Here is a 23,022-nt window from a genome sequence, read left to right as displayed (position 1 = left end):
TCAAACAGCTGCTTGCAGCAGGTGATGCCGACCCATCCGTACCAACAGCTGAGCATCACTCACATGTGGCTGTCCTTGTTTCAAAAGCTGGTTGTGGATGGGCTTCGTGCCTGCCCTTTGGCTTGCCATCAAAGAAGCAGCACTCTGGTTGTGTCCGAGTCCTTTTTCCCCAGAGGGTGATGTTGTCCCAGCCAGCAGGGTAAAGCCTTTGGACGCAAGCCTGGGTAGATGGCAAGCAAGTGGAGGTCAAGTAGGAAAAAAAAAAAAAAAAAAGCATCTCTCACTCCTCCAAGCAGCTCAGCAGGCGGCTGTCGGAGAGGAGGCTGCTATCTCGAGTGGAGGAGGTGGGATACACAGCTTAGAAGCACTTCTTTTGAATGAGATTTCTTCTGGGTAATAATATCATGGAATGCATCAGGACGGAGCGTCTCATCCTTGAATCACTGGAGCCCACCTGTGACATGACTCATGGCCTTGATGACTGGTTTAGGATGACTGAGCCTCACCAGGGCCCTCTGATTAAGCAGCCACCAGCACTCCTGAAGTGCCCTGACTTGCCAGGACCCCAAATATAGAAGATTTCATTTGGACCAGGAGAAACTTCTGATGAATAAAGCTTTCCACGGGAGGCAACAGCCCCCGTTCTCCAGCAGCAGGAAGAACAGTGGTTGTTAAAGCGATACTCCCGGCCCCAATTGGTCCCTAATTTAGCTGAAAAGGAAGATAATCTAAGCACTTCCAGCATGAGTGCTAATGTAAACACCCTCACCATCTGGTTTATTTACACGCACGCGCTCCAAGAGCTCAGTTTATAAACCACCTTCTTCTCCTGAGCTGTTTCACAGAATCACAGAATCACAGAATTTTCTAGGTTGGAAGAGACCTCAAGGTCATCGAGTCCAACCTCCAACCTAACGCTAACAGCCCTCCACTAAACCATATCCCTAAGCTCTACATCTAAGCGTCTTTTGAAGACTTCCAAGGATGGTGACTCCACCATGCTTGATGCTGCTGAGCTGCATCCCATGGAAAAGGAATAAAAAAGACACCTCTGGTCTCAGTCCCTGATGAAGGAGGTTTGCAAACAGCATTTCCCAGTGCCCTGCTTTTATGCCAGCCCGCGTGTGGCAGGGATGGGGACACGCGCGTCAGTCTGGCTGCAGAAAGCCGCGTCCTTTTGCAAATGGGAAATAATCGACACTTCACTCTGCTGGCAGCCAGCACCCCCACCGGCGGCTGGGTTTGTCATTTTGCATCCCCTCAGAGGCTCTGATTTCAAATTTACAGTAACATATGCCCAGAGAGCTGCCAGCCTTCCCCCAGCATCACGAATGCTTATTCCCTGCTGCCCCACACAGCGACGGGTGAGGGACGAGTGACATTTCTGCTTCTGCCACAGGTCTCTTGGACCCCTGTGGTGGGAGAACAGAACCTTTTTGTTCCTTCCCCTCTGTGTTTTTTTTTTTTTTTTTTTTTTTTTTTTACGTTATTTTATTATTTATACCGGGCAGCTGGGGACCGGGGTGTTTCCAGTGAGGTTATTTAGCTGCATGGCTCCCATTAATGTAAATGACAGTCACCCAGCTGAAGCTGTGCATATTCTGTTGAAGATTTACCCCTGGGGTTATCATTTCGCAAAGACTTCCCTCTCCCCCTTACAGCCTTTGCCGCAATCATCATTGCATGGGGAGAAAATTGGAAGTCCCCACACAAAAGGAGTGAGCAGCTCACTTTGGGAATGGAAATTTGTACCAGGAGAGCATTACGGAGGGACAGGCACTACGGGAGGAGCACACCTTTCCCCATGACCTTGCCGGGCTGTCACAAAACAGGCAATGTTTGCTGAGATGCTGCAGAGCCTTGTGCCACAAAGGTATTAAAACAGGATGGTCAGAAAAAAAAAAAAAAAAAAAAAAAGATTTTATTCATTTTTTTTTAAACCTTGTTTTCAAAACCAGATTTGTTTAAAAGATAAGCAAAACATCTCTCGTCCCTTTCCTTCCAACAACTCATGCTCTGTTTTGGTTGGGTAGGATGACCCTAGGCAGGACATGCCTGCACGCTGCTCACCTGGCAGAGCATCACTGTGGGGCTGTCCTCTCCCTGAAGACAGCTGTGCCCTGGGAGCACTCCCTCTGAAAAGCAGTGCCTGCTGGAGGAGTTATTTGTCCCCCTGACATCAGCCATAAATTCTGAGGTCAGGAGGAGCCGTTATGCTAGCTGGTATGACCCCTGATATAACACAGACCGTGATTTGTGCATCCAGCCCAGCACTTCCTTTGGAGATCCAATAAATCTTGGAGCAAGGCAGTCAGTCGTGATTTAAGAGCTGTGAGCAGTAATTCTGTGTCCCTGGGCAAGCTGCTGCAGTGGTTAATTGCCCTTGCAGCATGAGTGCACATCTCGTTCCTGGACCAAACCTGTCTGCCTCAGTGCCTTGATCCACCTCTCCTGGCCGGAGCAGCTCTCCCCCAGAGGTGCTGTCAGCCCTCACCAAGTCATCTCCTAGCTCTCCCCTTGGCCAGACAAACAAATTGGATTTCTTCAGCGTGATTCATCAGCTCGCTTCTGGGAGGTGTAGAGACTGAGCGTGCGGAGAGGAACCAGCAGCATACCCGTGCCAGCACCCACAGGGTGTCAAAGCCCACAGCCCCACACCCCTGATGGTGCTGTCACCAATGCCACCACTTTTTGGGGACCCAGCCACCCGCTGGGGTGGTGTCAGGGGTTCTGCAGCAGGGTGAGAGGAGGAGGAAGCAAGACAGCATCGGGGAGCGATGAGAGGAGGATGCTGCCTTGCATGGGGAAGGGCAGGAGGTGAACGTGAGGGGGGCATTCTCACAGGACTGGTGCTTTAAAAGCAATCTAGAGGCCAGAGTGAATTGGATGCTCTATTTTAAATCGATCCTTGCACTCACAAGGGAGAAAAACAAATTCCTCTAAAAGGGTCAGAAATAGTGGAATTAGTCTGCATCTTTTCACTGAAGGTTGTGGTTTCTTTCCAGCTGCCACAGGATAGAGTGATGTGTGTGCTTGACTGTTCAGCCCCTGATCTTTCATTACCTGCACATCAGGTTTAGTGCTCCACAGAGGATCAGAGAAGCTCTCCTCCTTCTTCACTCTGTACTCCAGCTGCCCTTTGCCTGCAGGGAGCCAAGGAGACAAAATGGGCTGGGAACATCCTACAGTGGTGGGCTGGCATGTCAGCAAGCACCCCTTGGGGCAAGAGGTGTGGTAGGAGAGGGAAAGCATCACGGAGGAATTTTACCAGTCTTGCTATGCTGGAGAAGACAGGCTTGGGTGAGCTGGAGGTCTGGTCCAATGAGTTCCCCAATGCCACTTGGGGCTGGTGGCTTTGCCAGCCTGCTCTCTGAGGGTGTACTGGGGCCAGATTTCTGCACTTCTGCAGATAAAAATAAGTGCAGCCCTTGGTGTGGCTGCAAAGTCGCTCTCAGTAGGGTCCTTGGCATCCCACAGCATTAAGACCCAAGGCATCCATGAACCCAAGGCATGCTGTCCCGTCACAGGCTCTATCTGATATTAACTCCAGAAAATACCAAAGAGAAGGGAGTAAAATGCAGCCCCCAGGCAAAAGGTGATCTCCTGCGTGGCGTTTTTTGCAATTACTCTCCATTTACCCCTCCTTTTCTGACAGTCCTGTCTCTGTTGGAATAAAAAAATAAATCATACGTTTAGAAGGACAGCTAAAGCTTTCTGAAACCCAGTCTGTAGCACAGGAGAAGTCAACTGCTATTTCCAGTGCAATGACAGATCCCTGAATTTCTCCCCCACAGATCCCCAGCATCCCCTCAGGTTTGTCCCTAAGGCACAGTTCAGGCTGACCAGCAGGACACCCTCAGGAAGGGGGTGCAGGAGGCAGCTGAGGGAAGAAGGTCCCTCTCAAAGCACACAGAACATGTGCCAATGGAAACCTCACACAAAAACCACCAGTACTGTGGATAAACTAGGCCTCAGGGGCAGGAGGAGCCTTTTTAAATTAAACAAGATGAACCGAGGAGGTGGCACGTCCCAGCCCTAGCTGTGTTGTGAAGGTTATGGGCCTCCTCAGCCTCAGCTGCTCCCTCAACATGCTGTGACACACAAGCTCAAAGGGTTTCTTGTTACGGCTTAATTTGTCACCTACTTAAAGGGCTAATGAATTAGTGTTTAGGTGGTGTTTGGGTTCCAAACTGGACTGACACAAGGGAGCCAGAAGGTGGATTGGGGTGCTTGAGGGCCCTCTAGTCCGCGCAGGCCTAGCAGGAGCAGAGGTCCCTTCAAGGCCATGGGACAGCTGGGCAGGAGCTCTGTCTGTGCCTGTACTGCCTTTGCAGGAGCACAGCAGAGACCTGCACTGCTCTACAAAGGAGGCAGTTCGATGCAGTGGTTTTGTTTGTCCTGGCTAACTTTTCTTGCCTTGCCCTGGAGACTCTGTACTTTGGATACTCCTCAAGGTCATGAGTGGAGCTTTCAAAATACAAGTCTGAAATAAACCATACTTTTTTTTTTTTTTTTTTTTTCTTTTCTTTTCTTTTCTTTTCTTTTTTCTTTTTTTTTTTTTTTTTTACTTGCCCCCAAATACTGGCCATGATTCATGTGCAGATTTAATACCAGTGCCTAGCTGGGTGCCCTTGTGTGCTGCTCTATTGATTTTGATGGCTCTAGTTACAGATAACGCTTTTGAAATCATAGGACCGGACAGGATCTCCTGGGCTGTTCTGTTGCATCTTCTTCTGTCACACAGAGTCAATAGTATGCAATCCCTTCCATGGCCTCACAAAGCTCCAGCCTAAAACTAGGCAACACTTTGCCCCTAGGACTCCTGCAGGAAAGCCTTTGTGGCGTTTCATTCCTATAGCAGTCATTAATTTTGTCATTTCTCCTCTAACATAGCCAGGGGATGGTTCAGAGGCATCTGCTCAATGGCGATCATTGTCCTCAAGCTTAAATAACTCTTCTCCTTGCTTAGTGGGCACATTGGAGGAAAGAGGGGCTATGGGGGGCAGACACAACAGCCCCCAGCCCTGGGGAGATGCTGGGATCACCTGGGGCATGAGACAGGGCTGCCACAAGAGGAGGCCCCAGCAGCCAGGCATGGTCCCAAGCCTGGGCAAGGCCTCCATGGCTTCTCAGCCCCTGGCCCTGCTGCCTCCAGGCCTTTCTAGAAATATTCTAGCTGATGTTGCTTCCATTTGTATTTGCCTTTTCGTAGCCGCGAGATGCTCGTGGCTCCGAGCCATCTCATGCCTGAGTGATCCATCTCTGTTGCTTTGTGGATAAGCTGCCAGCTTATAGCAGAAATTCTTGTTGTTAGTGTCCAAGTACACGGCGGTGCATTTTTCTTGCTAAATTACATCCCATTTTTCTCAATCTCAGCTGTAAGGGCACTCAGCTCCTCCTACGTCATACTCCAGCCCTTATCGGTACCCACAGTGACTCCCGACTTCACGTCATTTCTGCTCTTTCTTCTCAGGTCACTTAAAGAAAAAAACAGATTAAGATAGCGTCCTCGGCAGCTTCTTGACGAACTCCACCAGAAACTTGCTGCTAGATTTTAATTCCCCTTTCAAGCACAGCCTGTCTTCTACCCACTGGCAGGTTCTTGACCCAGACTAAATCTCTTCCACTACACCACATCTTAACGAGCGCATTCCTGCTTGGCAACAAGGAATCAGACAGACCTGGTCTCCCCCGTGCCCCGACTTGAGCAAGTCAGGCAGGGCCTGCAGCTAGTAATCCTATCCTCTCCTTCCTCCAATTTGGCATGTGCTGCCCCGTATTTCTTCATTCCTTCCTGCAGAGCTTCTCCCAACACTTTTCTCCCCGTGCTGCATGGCTATCCCATCACCGTCCCCACTTCCTGCTCTTTCCCTGAACCCAGCTGCCACATTGCCTCTTTTTTCTCCCTTTTCACAGCTTTCAGCTTGATGGCTTCATGAAAAGCCACTGCTACTAGCCTTGCAATTGCAGATGGTGGTCCTTTCTACGCAGTGGGTTGGAGGCATCCTTCTCGCTTTGACCTGATGCGCTCTTTCCTTATCTCAGCTTCTCTCCTAGCTCATAAATTCCAGCCTTTACATCCATTTTTCTTTGCCCCCTGCTCAACCCAATAGCTGTGCTGCTGACAAATGAGACAAAGCATTTAATTCTCGTTGGGGCCACAGAGTATTTAGTTTGTGTTGGGCTGATGCCCAAATCACCTGGGCTAAACTATATGTTTTTGCATCTTTCCGTCTGCCAGCTTCTTCTTTCCTTTACTGCTCTCCCGTTGCTCTCTGTTGGTCCTCTCTGCATGTTTAATACCACCACTGTTAAAGTTTTACAGGCTTGGGCTGTATTTTTATGTGCGTAATATTCCTACAGTTCAGATGTTTTTTGCAATATTACATTTATTTTCTCCCACACTTAAAACTCCTTTGGTTTTCACCACGGAGGTGTCTTTAAAACCTTAAGTGGGGGGAGAAAAAAGTCTTCCTTCTCCTCCCCATTTCAGATTTAAAACTTTTTATGTCAGAGTGTGCTTGTGTATTTGAATGTGGGAAATGAACTCGGTGTCACCCCTTCAGTTCTCTTCTGGCCCTCCTGAGCTTGTTCTGGAGTTATTTAGAGCCAGTTGCTCTCTGGTTTTCCTCTGTGGGCAGCTGAGAGATCGCTTGAGCTTTTCCAAGCTGCGAGCTGGATATGTCCCACAGTCACTAAGGTGACTGCCACTTGCAGCCCGTGAGCAACTCACGGTGCGCAGCACAGTGCACAAACCCTCCAGCAAAACACGTGGGTGCTGGCAGGGGTGGGGGCACCCTAAGGGTTGTTCTTCATGCTTGGCCTGCCCATGTGAAACATTCCCCAGAGGTGCAGCTGGGTGAAGAAACACACCTGCTGCTTTTCTCAGCTGCGGTGGTAAACGCCGCTTGCTTGAGAGAAGGATGGAGTGTGACCTCCTCACAAACCTCATCTCCTTGAGTCTCATGGCATTGCCCCCAGGATGAGTCAGATCCATAAAAATAAAGAGAAAAGAAGAAACACACTTGTGACATTTTTTGCTTTTACAGAATATACGTCCTAATACAAACCCCCTGTGCAGAATAGGTCATACTTCAGCTTGGTGTACGACACCCTGAGAAGGGATGATAATTTGTAGGCTGCACAGAAACACACCTGAGGTGCACAAGGAATGGTGTTACGTGTGGTAAATATATGGAAATTTCTTTCTACCTGTTTTATGGGGGCAATTGCAGAGCTTTTTCGGTGCAGAGGGACGTGCAGCTGCACTCACACACCGAACAAATCTCTCCTTCTCCATTGAGCCAGCTCAAATCCCATGCCCTAAAAGGCCCCCACACCACTTCACACCATTTTTCTTGTCCTAAACCATTTCTCAGTCATAAATAGGGAAGAGGCAGCTTCTCTGGCTTCCACTTTTCAGCTATACCTACTTCAGTTTCATGTGAAAAAGTTACCTCAGCAATTAAACCATAACTCAGCCGCCGAATGGCACCGCGACGGGTACTTCCCACGCTGCCTTCACGCAATTGCACCTTTCTGAGCCTGTTGCAAAACACAGCACAAGCTGGCTCACTACCACAAAACACCGGCAAAGCTACTTTTTAATCACTGTTTTGCTGAGATATGGTGTGCATCGTGCTTGGGGGTGTTTGCTGTGTGCATATTGACTCTGTATGGCGGGCAGTAAGGGTTTGGCACGCGTCTGTGTGCTTTCTGCATGGGCACAGCATCCCTGGGCTGGCACGGATGTGGTGGGGACAACGTGGTTTTGGTGGGGTTCACCTGAAGAGCACCTCCCAGGGCACCCCATGATCTGCCCCCCGGGAAAAAGGCACATTTCATCGGGAGCAACATTTGATGCACACCTTCATTCATTTCCAGCAATGGATGAATGAATTTCATTCATTTAGCAATGGTTGGAGCAATCACCAGCAAACCCGGCACGGGCTAACAGCAGCATTTAAAGCCTGCAGGGGTACATTTGCAGCAGCCAGTACTCTATAAACACAGCTATCGCTTCTGTACACACTGTGGCAGGAACATAGTTTGTGCACAGGGCTTGGTGGAAAGTGGGAGTTCGGCTGCAGATGACACTTCAGTAGCGTAGCACAAGGAGAAAGCCCTGCTGCCCTCAGCACACGGCTGCAGCCCAGTGCTGCCAGTCCCAGTGGGAGCTGGGCACAGCCTCCTACAAACCTTAGAGACGTGCAAGCCAGGGCATGTGGGGAAGCTGAGCTGTGGTCTGACTGGTTTTGCTTCTGTGAATTTCTTCATCTTTTTTATCTTCTGAAAAAAAAATAAATAACAGCATCGTGGGATGTGTGAGGTGGGAAGGGACCCCTGGAAGCCACCTGCTCCAAGCCCTGCCCAAGCAGGGCCACCCAGCGCAGGCTGCCCAGGGCCAGGCCCAGGCGGAGATCCCCAAGGAGGAGCCCCCACAGCTCTCTGGGCAGCCTGTGCCAGGGCTCCTCACCCGCACAGCACAGAAGTGCTGCCTGCTGCTCAGAGGGAGCCTCCTGGGCTCCACTTTGTGCCCGCTGCCTCTTGTTGTGTTTTAAAATAACCCTGATAATCACCAGAGCCACCTGCAGCCATGTCTCTGCAGAGATCAGAGGTGACAGCAGAGCCGTCCTGAGATCTCTGTCCCCACTCTGGAGTCACAGAGTGACAGGGGCAGGCACGGCCCCTTGCGAGGGGCTGAGATGTGCCTTATCTCTGCCTGGGGGGCCAGCACGGAGCGAGGACACCCCTGCCCCGGTGCTGGAGGAGCTCGAGGTCAAGGACTAACCTCTCCTTGGCTTCTCCTGTCGGCCTCGTGGGAAGCATCACTGAACATGGAGGCCACAGGACAAGGCTGGAAAAGCATCTGCCAGCGCCAGGCAGGCAGCCCGTCCCACACAACACGGCAGGGATCATCCCAGGATTAAACAGAGGGTCAGGCCCTGAACACCTGGCCCTGGGGAGGCTCCAGGGGCTTTCACGGGGGCTTTGCTCTGGCTCTTCTCACCCGGGGCACCCCACCAGGGCTTACAGACAGGGGCTGCTGCGTGGCCTTGGGCAGCACCCAGTGTCCCCAGTGGACCCGTAGCTCCCATCTGGGTCCCAGATGCCCTCAGGACCCACATGAGGACCGTGCCTGGGGCTGATAAATGCCAGCAAGAGGATTTGAAGTGCAGGCGGTCGCTTCCAGGTTTGTTTATTTCCCTGATTCCTACAGAGGCGCACAAAGAGCCCGCAGGCGATCAGCACAGAGCGCTCCTTATGAAAACAAATAAAGAAGCCCTTGCTGTTCCCAGCCAGCTTGCCTTCGGGTCTATTTTAGCCCGCAGCCTCGGCAGCAGCTCCAGCAGGAGCCGGGATGCTGCTGAGGAGGGTTAGTCACCGCCGGCCCTCAGCGGGCACCTCGGTCATTTTCCCCAGCTGGTTGCGTCAGCAGAGCCCCGGCGCTGCCGGATTATGCAAGCTCCATTCACAGATACGCTCGGGGTTGGTCTTTTTAACCTTTATTCCCCAGCTGAAATAAAAGCTTAGCTGATAAAGCCCCTGACATAAAAGCTTAGCTGATAAAGTCCCGTAATATACTGGAAACAGGGAACGCGAGGCATGGGCGATAGATTGCATTTGTGGGAAACAAAGAAGCCAACTGCAGCCCACAGCCGCAGCTGAGTCTTTAGCAGCACCGTCTTTTGAAAAGAAAGGTGCTTTTCTAGCTCATCCAGGCAAACGCAAGGACAAAGATTTGCTCTGGGGTTTCAGTTTATCATCAGTTTTTATCATTCAGTTTTTCAAGAGTCAAAGGCAAGACACGAAGCAGGGGACAGGTATGTTAGATGTAGGTGTGGTGGGAGCTGTTTTGCCCTCTAGTCCCGTGCCACATCCCAATAAATAGGCGTGTGAGGTGTGATTCTGGGCTACTTCTGACCATTTGAGTCCACCTGAGGCACCACTCGAGTCAGGTACCAAATCTGACTGTAATGAGAAATAATTGGCTGCCCGGCTGGGTTTTCTCAGAGATGCCAGAAGCTCTCTGCCTGTCAGACCAGCGCGTGGCAGAGCTGTCTCCAGCTGATTGGGGCCAGAGCACGTTTGCTGGTGCAGCAAAAAAATAAAATATAAAAATCCCTCATCGCTTCTAGCTGTGAGTGTCACAGCAGAGTAAATGTTAATACCCGTATAACTGAGCTGCAGCAGTGCTTGCTAGCTGCAGTGCTCTCTTTGGAGTGACGGGGGGCTGAGCTCGACAGATAAAACCCAATCACAGAAGCATTTAGGTTGGAAGAGACCTGCAAGACCACCAAGTCCAACCACCAACTTGACCTGCTGAGTCCCATCACCAACCCGATGAAACAAATGAAACTGGAGGTAGATTTGTGCTATCTCGGCCCAAAGAAAATCGGCATTTTAGGGAAAATTGGGACTTTCAAAACCGGCACCACCACAGGGCCCAAAGGCAGGAGCGATGTGTGGCTGAGGCTGCAGTCTGCCTCTGGGAGGGCCCCATGCAAACCACCTGCAAGGAGGGTGAGCAGGCAACGAGCAAGGAAGGAGATCTTCATGCCCTTTGAAGGAAGAAGAAACCCCTCAAATTAACAGCCAGCACCTACGTGCAAGCCCACCCGACCCCTCTGCGTCACTTTGTCAGCTCTGCTGCCTGATGCCTGGCTTTGCCCGTGCTTAGTAATGCAATTAGCTCACACACTCAGAGGCTAATAAACCTGCTGACAGCACCGTGAGCAACTGCTCGCAGGCAGGGGAGGTGTGGGGACACCGAGAGCATCACCTCAGCCCCTGAGATTTCAGGTCTGGGCAGGTTTGGGGTGCAGGAGCCTGCCCCACACGTCCCAGGGCTTCACACGTGGCCGCCCCCCGACGTCGCCAGCTGCCCGTCTAATAAGCAAGCACTAATTCAATTTTCGGCTTTGCTCCTTCATCCTTTCGTGCCGCCTCCTGAGCCGCTTTGTGCCGACATCTGCTGATGTCAGGGGCCTCGGGACGGTGAGGGGAGGGTGAGGGGGACGCAGGGAGCCGCGGAGCCTCCAAACGATAAGAGGAGCATCACGAGTGGGCACCGCGTGGCCGTGTCTGGGAGCGGGATTAAAACTTTGAGCCCGTGATATGAGGAGTCCTCCGTCGTGCTCCGAGTGGGAGATTAGCGAGCTCAAGCTCAGCGTGAAATTCAGGAAGAAAATCCTATCACACGCCGAAAAAAAATGTTGCCACGTGCTATAATCCCGCCGGAGGGGGCTGAATAACAAACAGCACAGCCTTCAGGGGCCCTGCTTCATTATCTCAGCCCAGGTGCTAGACAGCACGTGTCTACAAAGCAGGCTAAGCACCCTCCTTCCAGCCATCACCCCAGAGTTTGGACCAGCCCTGATCAGACTGCTGTTGGCCATCCTCCTCCTCTCATCCTGCCCGCTGCTGCTGGACCCAGGGTATGCCAGGGACCCTCAAGTCCTGGAGTAGGACTATTTATCTCCCATTTATCTCTTTGGGTTCGCATTACTGGCAGCTGAGCTCGGCCACAGCGCTGGCTCGCCTCTGCATGCAAAGCCACCATCCCCCCTGTCGAGACTTCCCTCCTCCGAACCCCTTCTCCTGTCACCAGCCAGAAGTGAAGGGACAGGGCGATGCAAGATGACAGGAGCCGGGAGCCTCCCCCTCTCCGCTGCGCATCGCGTGCGTCCACAGCTGCAAGCTCTCAGGCATCCCTTGCTGGACCGTGCTCCAGGACAGCAGCGGGCTGCCAGGCAGGCAGCCTGCAGAACAGATGAGTCACTGCTCAGCACAGAGGACGAGCTAAGAGCTTGGCGAAGCTGCCTGGTCCTTGTGACAGACACGGCAAAGGCAACCAGCGTTAAAAGCAATCAGAATAAATATATATATGCAAACAGAAAGGAGTTGGGCTGGAGCAATTCGTAAAGCAAAGAGGCTCTGGGTGAGCTCCTCAAAGCTGGGAACGGGGAAGGAGAGACGGTGCCCTGCACAAAAATGCTTCCCTGCATCCCAGCTGAGGAGCAGCTCGAGATGCAATGAGATGCGGTAAACACACTTTGAATCGAGAGGAGGAAGAACAGTAACACAAAAGGGAAATCTCTGCGGAGGAATCGGCTCAGGCGAGACAGAAAAAAAAAAAAAAAAGAGCTTACCAAAAAGCCACGGAGCTCTAGGAGGATCCTTTCGAGCTCGCCGTACACCCGGAGGAGATGCTGAGCGTGACATCAGCATCGCCCCAGTTATGCAAATTGCTCGCTGGTTTGTGTGTGCAGCAGGACAGCAGCATTTTGTGTGCCTTTCTCCCAGCCCCCAACGCTGCTCCGTGCAGGGTGCACGCTGACGCATCGAGGGGGGGACACAGAGGGGCTGGCAGGAGCAGGGTTTGCATTTCAGGGTCCCCCCTGCCACCGCAGGCACTCCTGCTTTAAACACGGGGCTTGTTCCTGAGCCCAAGGGGATGGGAGATGGCAGGAGGTGGTTATAGATAATAATCCTTGCTATAATGATCCCAGCCGGCTGGGAATGCGTGTCCCCAGCGCAGCCACCCTGGCTGTGCTCGCAGGGCATGGGGAATGCTCACCTTCCAGCACCGACCCCATCCCTCACCCTGTGCTGCTGATCACCAGGAATTGCCTGGCTGCTTGGCCAGACCCACCTTTGCCAAAACGAGAGGTTTTGGTGCATCTGTCGGGGAAGTGCTTTCAGTGCTCTGCTCAAGGAAACACACTGCCCACGTCCACGGATGGACACAGCGTAGAGAAAAGGTCCTCATTTCCCCCACTAACCAAGATTAATTTGGGATCTTGGGAAATTCTGCTGAGAAAGTTCTGAGCCAAGAGAAGAAGATCCAAAAGGCATCCTTCCTGCAGATACGTCCGAGACAGCAACTGTACGAGCCAAATGCTAGATACACTAAATGGCACGTTGCCAGAAAAGCAAGGCTGGTTTTCTGCAACATGCTTTCAGCTTTTTTGCCCCGATGCTGCTACTGGAGACATGCAGAGAAGCCTTGAGCCCTGGAAGACCCCTGAAAGCTGTCAAAGCTGCCTGCGAAACCCTAGCTGATGCTGCATTTCGGTGCCAAACTGCGCAAGTTTCAAGAATTTTTCACTACGGCCTAATTCAGCGGCCTTCTTGGACTGGACCCTGCCTTCACAAATTTGACGGTATGAGTCCAGCTGAGTCCAGGGCCCTCAGAGCAAGCCCCAGCAATTAGTGCTCGCTGATTTATCACCACGAGGGCACGGAAACCTCTGCAGACGCCGTGCAAATAACGCACAGCGATGAATGCGAAAGCATCCATATTCATCCTCTGAAAATGAAGACCTTCTTTAGCCTATTAGCATGCGGTAATTAAGGGCCGGTACAAAGGACCGCAGCCATGTACAAACAAACCTTCCTCCTCATGGGAAACCGGCTGCAGTGGTCCCCCCAAAAAAGTGTTGTTTCCCGGGAGAATGCCAAGCTTTGAAAAATCTGCGGGGAGCTTATTTTGTGCCTAAGCACAGGACTTCTGATCTTGAAGTATGCAATTAGCTGGGGGAAATACATTATTATTATTATTTTGTTGTTGTTGTTTTATGTCTGATTTTTTTTTTTATTTTTGGATTTATCTTTTTCATGGAAAATTTGGCCCAAAAGCCAATAGGCTGTATCTCCTTTGAAATCCCAGCTCCCAGGCTTTCTGGAGTGTCCGAGAGCTGCAGTCTCATGTGTCTGCAACCAGCCGAGCACTCGTCCCCAGTAAGGTGAGACGCTGCCCTAGATTTTCTGGCGGAGCTGTTATTGCTCGTTGACAAGCTCTCTGCCTGTTAAGCCTCCCGGCCAAATCAGACAGCGTCACTGCTCCCAAGGTGCTGTGAAACTCAAACCCTTTGGAAACATGCATTTATCACAGAATCAGAGAATCATAGATGGGTTGGGGTGGAAGGGACCTCAAAGCCCACCTGGACCCACCCCCCTGCCATGGGCAGGGACACCTCCCACCAGCCCAGGCTGCCCAAAGCCCCATCCAGCCTGGCCTTGAGTGCCATGGAGGAGCTGACTCCTCCCTCAGGATTTTTAACACCACGGGCAGCCAGGTTGAGCTGGCATGGTTTAACCTCAGCTGATCCGTGCTGGCTGTTCCCAACTACTTTCTCCTCCTTCCTGTGCCCAGAAACATCCTCCAAGAAGACTCACTCTGTGGTTTTCTCTGTTATCTCCTGCGGAGCTCCCTCTCCATCTGATCTCGGCAGCCACTGCTCTGCTGCGCGGGGAGCGTGCCCAACAGCTGCCTGCTCGTGGAAGAGAGGGAGAGATGCATCACTTGCATAAATTAACTCCCAAATTAAATTGCAGCCTTATAAAGTACCACTGCAGCACACAGCTAATGCTGCCCAGTGAAGTCTTGCCAGAAAGGGAGCAGAATGGTTTTCGTAACTGCACTTGAAAAGGGCGCCAAAGGGGATGCAGCAACATTTGTCTTCTTCTTTTTCTGTTTCCCTGTGCTCAGTACTCCTCTTCTGCTCACCGAGCTGGAGGCAGAGATGTCTGATAGGGAGCATGGTAAGATGAGAGGTAAAGGTGCACTTGCAGCTAATTTACAGGAGCAGGAAAAAAGCACATCGCATCCAATTCCCCATGCTGACTCTGCCTGCCCTGCGGAGCCTCGTCTGCTATATAATTACAGATCAAATAGCACGTTCATTCAGATCTCACTGGATCAATCGTCTGCAGTCTCCCTCTGCAACTTTGCTCCTGCACCTGAGCCCAAACAAAGCTGATCAGCGCTTCTCCTCTGACCTCAAACACTGAAGGGCCCTGAAGGAGGATCAAAGAAAGGGCATGGCAGCTAGGAGGCATGAGGACACCCAGCATTTGGGGCTGCAAACCCATTTGTTAAAATGCCCTATTCCAAAACCAAAACCCAACCAACCAAACAAACCAACAGCAAACCAATGACCCTTCCCCCCCTGCCTGAGCAATGAATTTTCAGACCCTCCTGACTGTTCCCTGGCGGGTGGTTTCTCTGGCAGGATGCAGCACATACCCGGTTCATAATACAGCAGCAAAGAGTCTCTCCCTGATGATTTCATGACGTGGAGGAGTCTGAGCTCAGGGCCTTTTTCTGTCGCCCTTTCTCCTGCAAGCAGATTACTGGCAGGAATAAAACACTGGCTGTGGAAAAAAAAATAAAAAATCTGTACCAAAGTCGTTTGACTTCCAAACAAATTGACAGTGGTTTGGAAAGGAGTTGTAGGACCTGGCATGGTCTGCCAGGCGAGGAGAGTGCAGGTACACGAGGAGATGGTCCTGGCTGAGGTGAGGAGGGCTTGCTGACCCTTGGGGCTGTGGCTTGGCGCAGGAGCAAGGGAAGGTGCAGCTGGGAGGTCCCTCCACTGGCACTGAGCCCCACAGAGGCTTCACCACACAAAGTATCCAGACAAAAAATAAAACCATTAGTCCTCACACAAAGCCTCTCCAAGACACGTCCCCACGCTGCAACTCACCGCCCCCAGCTCCTGCCAGGCCTACACTGCATAATGCCCCTACACACCATATTACAGAGCTCCAGAAAGTCAATCCAACGAGAACAAAGCCACCAAAACCCCCAAAACTTGCACAAGGAAGTCCTGCCAGCTCTCTGAGCTGCCTCACGGAGGGGTGGCGTCCCCTGGCAGAGCAGGAAGGAGCGCTGCAGGCCTGGGCAGGGGCAGCCAGCCTGCTCTTGGCACAGCCGGAGGGTCTAACGTGGCCAGCTGCTCCCCATTACAGGTGACAGCGCCGGGGATGGAAGGATCCCAGGTCACCTGCCAGAGCCTGGGGCATGTTTCCGAGCTGGCAGCAAGAGACAAGCCCTCATCCTGCCTGCTGCCTTCTCCGTGCAAGCTGAGCAAGGTCTGGAGCCAGGGAAACATGGTGGATTTGGGGGCCCTCTCCTGCTATGGTCCCCTCGCTGGCAGCACCATTTTTCCCCACAGAAAAATGCATATTTGGCGGTCGTCTTTTACAGCCAGCTACTGCCTGTGCAATTTGCAGAGTACTCCTCCAGCCTGGAGGACGACGGGCTGTGTTAGGAGGACTCCAGCATCCCTTCAGGGGCTGGTTCTTCCTTTCCCTTGAACGCTGTCACCCAATCCTGCTCAAAACGTAGCTCAGGAGAGATTATGTGACCACGGACGTCATCGCTGCTAACAATTGCGCACTCTGCTTTGTGCTTTTTTTTTCCCCTCCTCTTTTTTTTTTTTTTTTTTTTTTTTCCAAGTTCTCCTAAGAGAAGCGGTTTCTGCCTGGCGATGTGCAATGCTACCTTCATCACTTCTCCCCGGCACCAGCAGCATTACAGGTTGTCAGCCTAAAAAAAGCCGCGTTGCTTGACGGCGCGGAGCAGGCGTTGCACCAGCAGCATCCCCTCACCACGCCGGGCTCCAGAGGTGGGAAGGGCCCCGTCAGGTGTTGACACAAACGTGGCACGGCTCCTTCTAGACAATTCCTGTGAAGCTGAGCCTGCTCAGGCATTGAACTTATAAATAGAGATCCCCACGCACGCAAAGGTTCAGCCGGGAGCCCTGCGTGCTTGCCCCCCCCCGGATGGGATACACACAGCGAAGTGCAGAAGGGGGAGAAAAAGAGAAAAGATTGCTCAGTGCTGAAACATCAGCAGTGACGCAGGTCTTTAAGTGGGTCAGATGGAAAAGTGATGTTAACAAATTTACACGAGAAGGTTAAAAACAAAACAAAACAAAACAACAACAACAACAACAAAAAAAAAACGTAATGGTGAAGGTGAAGTGAAGGCAAAGCCCAGGGTTTGGAGTATGCTGGGCTCATCAGTGAGGAGCAAGGTACGAGCCTTCCTCCCCTCCTCCAGCACAACTTTTCTATTTCTTCACCACAGATACGAAACAGATGGGGAGAAAGGGAGGACTGACCCAGTTGGGGATTATTTAAAAGCAACAACAACCATGAAGTTTCCATGATGAAACTCGATTCTTGCAGAGGGCACGTGTGTGCGCTGGCTCCTGAGTATCTCATGGCAATCAGCAGAGTGCACGGTACACAGCTTATCTCCTTGCCAACCCTTCCCCATGCTGATATACCATCACAGGGAGGTGCACGATGCAAGGAGCATCATAGGAGGCAGAACAGGGATCTATGGCTCCATATTTCAGGGCTGTGTAAAAAGTGATAGCGGTTTCGGATGACTTCTCTGCAAAATGATGTAAGCTAAAGGCACTGATGTCGGTATCCCCACCTGTCATCTTAAAAAGGCAGAGCTACTGCCCACCTGTGTAATGCCAGAAGCAATCGGTACCCCTGCCAAACCCTTCCCTTGGGCTACAGCATTTCTGTCCATGAAGGAGTGGCTAAAGATAAACCACATAAGGACAACGAGTGGCAGAATGGGACCCATGGAGGTCATCTAGTCCAACCCCCCGAAACCTTCAGGGAGACTCTGCCTCTTCTGGGCAATTTGTTTGGCTACATCACTGAATACAAGAGTGGGCCGGCCTATGTGGAGGACCAGAGCCCCAGCCAAAGTCTTGTTATGATGTCCAACAAGTAACTCCCCAAAAAGCTCCCAGAGCTCTTATAATCTCTAGTGTGATATGCAAAAGTGGTCTGATCTCTTCTGGAGCTTACAGGAGGGCTCAGCTCTTTGTTTCGAATTAATTGCCTTTCTAAAAGGAAAATTCTTATCAGAAGCCTGAAAAAAAAAAAAAAAAAAAAAAAAACAACAACAGAGGGTAAATATTCAACAAAATGAAAATGTTGCAAAGTTAGGGTGAGAAGATGAACATCGCAGTTTGTAACAGGAGGACTCCCGACTGGCTGAAATCAGAGGAAAATTCTCTCTGTCACCTCACAGGGAAAGCCCCCCTCGAGCAAACACCTCAGCTGGATTAAAATTTTAACTGAGAGCGTTTTCTGAGGAGGGTGAGTAATAGCTTCATAAATGTGCATACCTTACATCTGAAATCCCTTTGGCTTTGAATCAGCCATGCGTTCACAGGCCCTTTTGGTTTGGCACTCCTTTGTGTGAGATTATTTATTTTATTTCTGTTTCTAAGAAGCTTTGTGTAATAAGGTGTTAAGCTGAAGATAGTTTAATATTTGATTGTGGAAAAGGGCAATATCACTGAATAAGGTTAAAAGTGGGTGCTTATAAAATTAAAAATTGTTCCTGCTCTGCTTTTGCAGATTAGACGGGTGAAACTATAATAGGATTTCTCTCTGTCTCTTTCTATCAGGCTTTAGCTGTTCCCTCGGAGGAGCACAGACAGGCCACACACGGCACATTCAGCCCCATGTGCAAATACCAGAGAAGTTCACGTGGGACTTTGGACCAAAAATCCCCCATGATGGGGTCACTGCTCCCACTGTCAAGAGCAAATAAGCAGGAGACCCAGTTAAGCCTGCCAAAAAGCTTGGAAATTAAAGCACTTGGGCCACGAGCCCGAGGGTGAAGAGGAGGCAGCCGTCCTGAACTCTTCAGCCTGGCCGATTGCATCTGGTGAAGTGGAAGTGTATTTCCAAATGCTCTGGCTGAGTGTGAACTGTGACTGACCTGAAAACCTGGATGGGTTATTCAGAGGCTGTGTTTTAGAGAGCCAGACTGGGGAGTTTTGGCTGTCCCAGCGGGGTGCCCAAGAGCTTGGAGCCCATGTTGTAGGACACAGCTGGTGCAGGAGGTTGGACAAGTGACATCCCTCCCACAGGGCCAGACTGCCTTCCTGAGCACCATTTTGTCCTGCTGCAGGACACCATGTTTTTCTTTTAGGAAACCCAAATGCCTCAAACCTCCACCAGCACACGGAGCCACTTTCAGCACCAGGGAAGAGAGACCAAAAGTTCCTTGTTATAAGAGGAGGGAAAAGGAGTAAGAAGTAAGTAAGGGCACCTGCACGTCCCCAGCTGCCTGCTGGCCATCCACAAGCAGAGCAGCCAGGCTGCTGGACATCCAGACACGGTGTCAGGGAGCATTGCAGGAAGGTGTTTTTGCAGTGCAAGTGAATGCAGCTGGGTTTGTATAGCAGATTTTATCTTCAGTTTAATTGCCGTGGCCTTTGAAGTCACGGTAGCGTGATGGGGCAGGTGATGCAATCTTTCCTGCTAGCAAAGTCCGGTAGGAACGACCGGCATTAAAGCCTCCAGGTGCGCTCCCGGCGCCACCAGGACTCGCCTCACCTTGGCTTTCATTACGTGCCACCTGTGATAACTAACACCTCCTGAAACCCTGGAAGGGCCATAAGGAAGTCTGAGCCAAAAAATGCTGCCTTCTGAAACCAGCGGCCCACAGTGACTGCTGCCAAGGGAGAGGGGCATGGACAGCATCACGTGAGATATGGTATCTAAAAACAGTGACGCCAAGAAGGGGCCACGACATGCAATTGCTGAAGATGTGAAAGCAAACAAGATCATTTCGGGCAATAGGGAAGCACGAAGCTTGCCAGAAGGTTGCTGAACTACTGGTCTATAAATTAGCTGACAGAGTAATTTAAAAGGCTGAGGATGCTGCGGAGAAAAGGATCTCTTTGAGTTGTTGCAGAGGATATTTGAAGAAATATTTGCACACAGATACCTGATTTTAAGGCTAAAAGAGGCTGAGGCATTGCCAGGCTTTGAGGTTCCCAAACCAATGCATTGAATAACAAGTTGTGAGGACCCAAACTTTTGAAAGTGTCCTTCAGGAGCTGGATACCCTGTTGCTTCTGTAAATTGCACCCGTGAAAAAAAGTGGCACACATCTAAGTGTTGCAAAGGAGTCAAAAATGCAAAAGTTAAACTGATAAGGAAGTACGTAATCTCTCTTTAAAGCGTGTTATCTTAGAATCTAAAAAAAAGAAATCTATACCTTGCACACAGCCCTAGAAAGGATGCCAGTGTGACTGCCCAGCCCGGTGAACCTTCTCGCAGGCTCAGGAACACCGGGTGAGATGTTAATTAAGAACGTGGTTATTAACAGTGTGTACCGGTTCGACACAAACAACCTGGCAGAGCTTCAGTCCGTTCGAGTGTGTTCACCAGGGGAAGGCAGAGAGGCTGCAGACAAGTAGGGTGATGGTGCCCTGGGCGAGATCCTGGCGAGAAGGCCTCGTTACAGCAGGGCATGGGTGAGGTATGGAGATGACAGGGCCTGGGCACGGGTTATGTGGTGGGACGGGGGCAAAGACACCAAGTGTAATGGGATTGCCAGTACGGGGGGCACTGGCACCTCAGGGGGAAGCACAGGAGACCCATGCGTTCAGCTGGGCAGTAAACTCCGTCCCCAAATCTTAGGAAAATGGGCACTTTTCACCTGTGTCACCTGTGGGGCAGCAAGGTAACAGCCCTGTGTAGGCAGGGCCACGGCACCGGAGGACAGCGAGGACTGCGTGCAGGGGGTGGGAGGTGGGAAACCAACCCAGGCAATAATCAGTCTGTGAGCTTAACCCCAGAGGTATGACAGGCATTTGACTAATTCTGGAGAGAGGAATAATGGAAGATGTGGAGTTTAATAGAAAGTGGTATAAAGTGCAACAGGGAGGCTACCAAAAATAGATCTGACCTGACTAACTCAGTGTATATTTTGATAAAAATAGCAGAGATTCCAGACAAGAAAAATGTCTCGGATCTCATCTCGCTGGCCTCCAAGCATACTGAATTATCCAGCCCCCTCTCTGCTAATTAGCGGAGGAGTGGGTTGCTAAGAACCGAGAGGGTAAGGAGTAGGCCAAGGATGAGGTGACGCCAGGTTGCACTGGAAGCTTTCTCCGTAAAAACCAGCAGCTTTGGGGTTTGAAGCTACACCTCCGTCCCCTCTGTGGATGCGGGGACGGATCTGATGTTTTGTCACTGGCTGGTGGCACTGGAGGTGGATGGCCATGTGTCCTTGCACCTCTGGTGGTCAGAAGCTTGCCACATTGGTGAGGACTCTGCAACCTCCTGCCCACCAGATGTATCGTTTCATAGACAACGCTAAGAAAGTATCCAATGGCCAAATAAAATTTTCTAGCGATGACTAAGTCTGCAACAACCCCTCTTAAGTTGTTCCAATGGTTATTAATTAATCTCACCGTTACCATGGCAGGGCTTCACTCGCTGCCTTTTCACCAGATGCCCACAAAGCGCAGCCTTTGCTCCACCACCGATGGGGAAGAGAAGGTTTTGTCCACCAGGCGATGTTGGGGCTCAGCTGAGGGACATCCATCCCGCCACGCCATGCCACTGGCATTGGGCCAGGCTGGCATGTGTCCCCTTGAGGCAGTGACAAGAGCCTTCCAGGGGCTGGCAGCTGGTGGGGCTTGGCAGGTGGGCGCTGGGCTCGAGGAAGCACTGCCAGCACCCGGGATGCAAAATTGGGTTGGCAGCAGAGCGGTCAGCAGCTCTCATTCCCCGTGCAGCACTCGCTCTGACGTCTGCTCCTCTCCGTCTCCCCTCCCTCGGGTTTTCGTGGGCACAGGAGCACAGCCGTCGCTCCTTGGGATTGATTATTTCTCCCTCTCCAGCCTCATCCATTAATGACGCACATCGATTCAAACGCTGGTGCTTTTTACTTCTCTGTCTCTCTCTCTCTCTCTCTCTTTTTTCCTATTCCCCCTATTTTTATGACGCACAAAGTCAGGGTTGTCATTATTCTATATTTGCATGGATTAAGCTGCCTTCATCATCTATTAGCTTCCAAATGATAAGAGCCCACATACAGGCTCCCTCGTTATGTATGCTGCCTCTGCCCTCCATTCCTGATTACTTCTGGCCCATATTCTAGCTCCGGGAGCCAAATGGCTGCCTCGAGCAGCAATGCCTCAAAAATGATTTTTTTAAGATGTTCTTTTCATAAAAGGAGACGTGTTTTCTGTCTTGGCCGCCTCTTTCCACGTTAACAAACCGTTTAGGCTTCCTCTCAATTTTTTCACATTTTCCTTTTTGGCCTGGTAATAAAGTTGTACGTGAAGCAAAACAACCTGATCTATCTGTTGATTTTCTCCTTGTGTTTACACGCCCAACGTCACAGATACCTTGGGCAGGGGGGAGCGGGAAGGGGGGGTGTTTTTTCTCAAGTCTTTCACAGCAATTAACGTGCTATCTTCCTGCTTAAAAACACTTCCCATTATTTACTCAGCCTGTTGGTTTAAAGTAAGATTAAAGAAGTGAAAATAAAATAAAATAATAAACTGCCCTGGAGTTAGAGGGAAGGAGAAACCCAGAAAACCTCCAATGTTGGGCTGGGGCTGCCTCGCCGGGGCTGCTGCGGGCGGTTTGCAAGAGCTCGGTGCTGCGCCGGGGTTGCTGGTGGTTTTCTCATTAAATCCCAGTCTGCCACTGCTTCCTTTTACGGGTATTTTATGCGTGCAGCTACACCATAGCTTTGAAGCTGATAATGAAATAGCTTCCCTTTTCCTTCGGTCCATGTACAAGTAGGTAAACACAATTCCACCGAATTTCATCAGAAGGTCAGTGCCATAAGGGCCTGGGGGAATCCTGCGAGTGCCAGCAGCAAAGGCAGTCAAAATATCTCCTTTTTGTTGCCCAAGTGTGACATCTACACACTCCTGTGCCTTTCTCTTCTGCCCTGCATGGCAGCCCAAGGTCTAGGAGCCGTGTCAATGCTAACGAAGCTTTCTGCCCAGAGCCACGTTGTGTGTGTGCTGCCTGCACAGAGGTCCCCTTGGAGGTAGGGAGGACATGCAACCTTCCCCAGTTCCCACAGCACTGCCTGTGTTGATTGTAAAAATATCTGGACCCCACAGGAATAAAATCCCCGAGGAAAGGGCAGACAGACTCAGGACTCTGGGATAATGAGGTCTCCGTGTCAGGGACTGCAAGACGGAAATGACTTTGGAGCATTTCAGGATCCCCGTGCTGCTGACGTTGCAAGACTGAGTGACTGAAAGGGCACCAGGACAGACTGAGGGTGAGGAAATAAGGAAGGAGGGAAAAGCGTCCCAGGCTTCAGCTGCAGAAAGCACCGGGGTGTGCTGGCTGTTTTCCATCTTGCTGGCCTCTGCCAGCAGAGAGACTTTGGGCAGGGTTCACGTGCACCCCTCAGTCAGCTCCCTG

The sequence above is a fragment of the Aythya marila genome (assembly GCF_965140915.1).
Source record: "Aythya marila genome assembly, chromosome: 1".
NCBI lineage: Eukaryota > Metazoa > Chordata > Aves > Anseriformes > Anatidae > Aythya > Aythya marila.
The sequence above is the reverse complement of the archived record's forward strand: the minus strand, read 5'-3'. Positions refer to the sequence as shown.